The sequence below is a fragment of the Orycteropus afer genome, unplaced genomic scaffold, assembly GCF_000298275.1.
Source record: "Orycteropus afer afer isolate SDZICR_OR568_19922 unplaced genomic scaffold, OryAfe1.0 scaffold00083, whole genome shotgun sequence".
Classification (NCBI taxonomy): domain Eukaryota; kingdom Metazoa; phylum Chordata; class Mammalia; order Tubulidentata; family Orycteropodidae; genus Orycteropus; species Orycteropus afer.
Window position 1 is genome coordinate 5,629,301 of NW_006921670.1, and position 5,829 is coordinate 5,635,129.

Consider the following 5,829-nt stretch of genomic DNA (forward strand, 5'->3'; position numbering starts at 1 on the left):
AACCTTCCTTCCGAGGAGTGGCTGGTGGGTTTGAACCACCAGCCTTCTGGTTAGCAGTCAAGTGCCTTAGGCACTATGCTACCAGAGCTCCTCTGATTTGGGTAGTGATGCCTTTAAAGAGTTTTAGGCAAGGAGCTAGAGGGATCATTCTGGAAATAGTGCAGCCTGAGGAAGACTGATTGAAGAGGAGAGACAAGACCTAAGACAGGCAGTCTTGGGTGGCAGTCATCCAAGTGAACTGAGGGGTCTTAAAGTAAGGCCTGAGGCAATTGGCTGTTCTAGAAGTGGTGGTGTCATCCTGTGCAATTGTGTCAATTCCAACTCACAGCGACCCTGTAACACAGAGTGAAACTGCCCTGTACAGGAGTAGATTGGCTAGATCTGGTGGGATGGCTGGTGGGATGGCTGGTGGGTTTGAACACTTGACCTTTTGCTTAACACTTAACTGCTTCAACTGTTGCACCACCAGGGCTCTTTTGTTTTAGAAGTGGGACTCGACGTACTAGCTTTACTATTAAGTATGACCTTGGGCAAAAAAAGAAAAATTTACTTGGATTCGGATAAAGAACTGTGAAGACTTGATGTTTTGATTGACTGAAAATAAACATTAAATTTATGTGTCATGTTAAAGTGTTTTTGTTTATTTTATGCTTGGAAGTGATCCAGTAGTAGGGTTAGATATATTAGTATTATTTCATCTGAGCATAAAGAGAGAGGGAATTGGTTAACTTTTACAGTCAATCATTTTGCTGCTGAAATGGTAGTGTGGTTTAATGATTATGAGCTCTAGAAATAGACTGTTGTTTGAATCTTTATGGATCTCCAACAAGGTATGTAACCTTCCTGTGCTTTTTTTTTCTCACCTGTAATGGAGCTCTGGTGAAGTAGTGCCTAAGGTATTTGTCTGCTAACCAGAAGGCTGGCGGTTCAAACCCACCAGCCACTCCTCAGAAGGAAGGTTGGGCAATCTACTTCCGTAGTGATACCACTTCGGAAACCCAAGGAGGGGTCGCTATGAGTTGGGGCCGACTTGACGACACATAACAACAACAAAATGGAGATATTCTAATGGTGTCTACCTCAAATGTTGTTGTTGTTCTTAGGTGCCGTCGAGTCATCTTTGACTCATAGCAACCCTGTGTACAACAGAACAAAACACTGCCCAGTGCTGTGCCAGCCTCATAATCCTTGCTATACCTGAGCCCATTGTTGCAGCCACTGTGGACATCCTGGGAAAAGAGACACTTTTCTGTGGATCGGGATTCTGTTGTGCTGCCTACAACCGTCCGTGAGCAAACAATCCACCATTCAGCCTGGAGATCTTGGATTCGTCATTCGTTGGAGTCAACAGCCGGTATACTGCCTGCCAACCTTGAGCTCCTCAGCCCTGCAGCTGCGTGAGTTGGGAAGAGCCTCCAGCTTGACGTTTGATCCAAGAATTTTGGACTTCCCAGCTTCTATAAGTGTGTGAGCCATTTTCCTAAGATAAAGTTCCTTTATATATATAAGCTTTACTGGTTTTGTTTTTCTAGAGAACCCAGTCTTACACAGACCTGGAGTTAGAAAACTAAAAGGGAAGAACATGCTTGGCATTTCTCAAGCTGAAAGAACTGAAGGAAAAATTTAAGGCTTGAGTTGCAAAATATTGAATGATGCAGGTAGCATCAAAAGAAGATGGAATAAATATACAGAGTCACTGTACAAAAAAGAATTGGTTGATGTTCAGCTATTTCAGGAGGTAGCATGTGATCAGGAGCCAACAGTATTGAAAGAAGCAATCCAAGCTGCACTGAAGGAATTGGCAAAAAACAAGGCTCCAGGAGTTGATGGAATACCCATTGAGATGTTTCAGCAAATGGATGCAGCACTGGAGGTGCTTATTCATTTATTGCCAAGAAATTTGGAAGACAGCTACCTGACCAACCAATTGGAAGCGATGCGTATTTGTGCCCATTCCAAAGAAAAGTGATCCCACAGAATGTGAAAATTATCAAACCATATTATTAATATTATATGTTCTGGTAGCATAGCGTGTAAGGCACTTGACTGCTAACCAGAAGGCTGGAGGTTCAAACCCACCAGCCACTCCTTGGAGGGAAGATTGAGCAATATACTTCCATAGTGATACTGCCTCCAAAACCCAAGGAGGGGTCGCCATGAGTCGGGTCCAATTTCATGGCATATAACAATGACAACAACAACATCATATGCAAGTAAAATTTTACTGAAGATAGCTCAAAAATGATTACAGCAGTATATTGACAGGGAACTTCCAGAAATTCAAAGTGGATTCAGAAGAGGACATGGAACGAGGGATACCATTGCTGCTGATGTCAGATGGATCTTGGCTGAAAGCAAACAATACCAGAAAGACGTTTCCTTGTGTTTTACTGGCATTTATAAAATGTGTTAGGGATTTGATTGCGTGGATCATAACAAATTATGGATAACGTTAAGGAGAATGGGAATTCCAGAACAATTCATTGTGCTCATGAATAACCTGAACATAGACCAAGAGGCTATTGTTTGAACAGAACAAGTGGGGATACTGCATGGTTTAAAATCAGGAAGGGTGTGTCAGGGTTGTATCCTTTCACCATATTTATTCAATCTGTATGCTGAGCAGATAATCCGAGCAGCTGGACTATATGAAGAAGAACGTGGTATCAGGATTAAAGAAGAACTCATTAACAACCTGTGATATGCAGGTGATGTAACCTTGATTGCTGAAAGTAAAGATGACTTGAAGCACTTAACTGATGAAGATCAAGAACTGCAGTCTTCAGTATAGATTACATTTACAGCATAAAGAAAACAAAAATCCTCACAATTGGACCAATAAGAAACATCATGATAAATGGAAAGAAGATTGAAGTTGTCAGAGATTTTATTTTACCTGGATCCACAGTCAACACCTGAAAGCAGCAGTCAGGAAATCAGATGTCATATTGCACTGGGAAAATCTACTGCAAAAGACCTCTTTAAAGGGCTAAAAAGCAAAAATATTGCTTTAAAGACTTGGTGCACCTGACCCAAGCTGTGGTGTTTTCAGTCACCTCACATGCATGTGAAAGCTGGACAGTGAATAAGGAAGACCAAAGGAGAAGAGTTGATGCCTTTGAATTGTGGTGATGGTGAAGAATACTTAAAATACTGTGGACTGCCAGAAGAACGAACAAATCTGGGAGAAGTTACAGCTGGAATGCTTTATAGAAGTGAGAATGACCAGCCTTGATCTCACATACTTTGGTCATGCTGTCAGAAGGGACCAGTCCCTGGAAAAGGATCTCATACTGGGAAGAGTAGGAGGTCAGTGAAAAAGGGAAGGACCCTCAATGAGATGGGTTGACACAGTGGCTACGATGTTGGGCTCAAAATAGCAGGGATTGTGAGGCTGGTGTAGGACCAGGCAGTGTTTTGTTCCATTGTGCATAGGGTCTCTGTGAGTTGGAGCTGACTTGACAGCACCTTGTTGTTGTTGTTGTTATGTGCCGTCGAGTTGGACCTGACTCACAGCGACCCCTCCTTGGGTTGCCGAGGCAGTATCACTACGGAAGTAGATTGCCCCATCTTCCTTCCAAAGAGTGGCTGGTGGGTTTGAACCACCAGCCTTCTGGTTAGCAGTCAAGTGCCTTAGGCACTATGCTACCAGAGCTCCTTACAGCATAGTATAGCTGACTAAAGTCCTTGAAGGTAAAGGCAGTCTTATTTCTGTAGGGCCCAACACAGGTTCTGGCACAGTGGAAAAACCAAAAACCAAACCAGTTGCCATCAGGTTGATTCAGACTCATGGGGACCCCAGGTGTTCCAGAGTACAACATCATTCCATGGGGATTTCAGTACCTGTAATCTTTCAGAAGCAGCTCTGATAGGATAGTGCCTAAGGCACTTGACTGCTAACCAGAAGGCTGGCGGTTCAAACCTACCAGCCACTCCTCGGAAGAAAGGTTGGGCAATATACTTCCATAGTGATACTGCCTCGGAAACCCAAGGAGGGGTCGCTGTGAGTCGGGGCCGACTCGATGGCACATAACAACAACAACAACAATCTTTCAGAAGTAGATCACCAGGCCTTTCTTTCAAGGTGTCTCTTCTGCTTTTGTTGTTAGGTCTGTCGAGCCAGCTTCAAGTCATAGCAGCCCAGTGTACATCAGAATGAAACATTGTCTGGTCCTGTGCCAGCCTCACAATCCTTGCTGTACCTAAGCCCATTGTTGTAGCCACTGGGTCAGCCCATCTTGTTGAGGACTTTCCCCTCTTTCATCAACCCTCCACCTTACCAAGCATGATATCCTTCTCTAGGGAATGATCCCTTCTGATAACATGACCAAAGTAGGTGAGAGGCAGTCTAGCCATTCTTGCTTCCAAGGAGCATTCCAGCTGCACTTCTCCAGGACAGATTTATTAGTTCTTTTGTCAGTCCATGGTACTTTCAGCATTCTTCACCAACACTACAACTCAAAAGCATGAATTCTTCTTCAGTCTTCCTTATTCATTGTCTACCTCTCACATGCATATGAGGTGATCAGAAATACCAAGGCTTGGGCTAGGTGCACCTTAGTCTTCAAAGAGATGTCTTTGCTCTTCAGCACTTCAAACAGATCTTTTGCAGCAGATTTGCCTAGTGCAGTACACCATCAGATGTCTTCACTGCTGCCTCCATGGGTGCTGATTGTGGAATCAAGTAATAGGAAATCTTTGACAATTTCAATCTTTTCTCCATTTATCATGATGCTGCTTATTGGTCCAGTTGTAAGGATTTTTGTTTTCTTTATGTTGTGATGTAATCCATACTGCACACTGTAGCCTTTTAATCTTCATCAGTAAGTGCTTCAAGTCATCTTCACTTTCAGCAAGTTGTGTCGTCTGCATATCTCAGGTTGTTGATGAGTCTTCATCCAATCCTGATGCCAAGCTCTTCTTCATATAGTCCAGCTTCTCAGATTATTTGCTCAGCATACAGATTGAATAAGTATGGTGAAAGGTTATAACCCTGACACACTCCCTTCCTGATTTTAAACCATGCAGTATCCTCTTGTTCTGTTCAAACAACAGCCTCCAGGTCTATGTACAGGTTCCTTATGAGCAGTTAAGTGTACTGGAATTCCCATTCTTCTCAGTGTTACCCATAATTTGTTAAATCCACAAAATTGAATGCTTTTGCATAGTCGATAAAACACAAGTAAACATTTTTCTGGTTTTGCTTTCAGCAAAGATCCATCTGACATCAGCTGTGATACCCCTTGTTCCACGTCCTCTTCTGAATCAAGCTTACATTTCTGGAAGTTCTCTGTCAATATACTGGCACAACTGTTTTTGAATTATCTTCAGTAAGATTTTACTTGCATGTGGTATTAATGATATTGTTCTGTAATTTCCACATTCTGTGGTGGGATCACCTTTTTTTTTTTAGAATAGGTGCAGATATGGATATCTTCCAGTCAGTTGGCCAGGTAGCTGTCTTCCAGATTTCATGGCATAGATGAGTGAGTGCCTCCAGTGTGGCATCCATTTGTTGAAACATCTCAGTGGGTATGCCGTCCATTCCTGGAGCCCTGTTTTTCGTCAGTTCCTTCAGTGCAGCTTTGACTTCCTCCTTCAGTACCATTGCTTCTTGATCATATGTTACCTCCTGAAATGGATGAACATTGACCAATTCTTTTTGGTACAGTGACTCTGTGTGTTCCTTCCATCTTCTTTTGATGTTTCCTGCATTCGATATTTTCCCCATAGAATCATTCAGTATTGGAACTTGAGGCTTGAATTTTTTCTTCTGTTCTTTCAGCTTGAGAGATGTTGAACATGTTCTTCCCTTTCAGTTTGCTAACT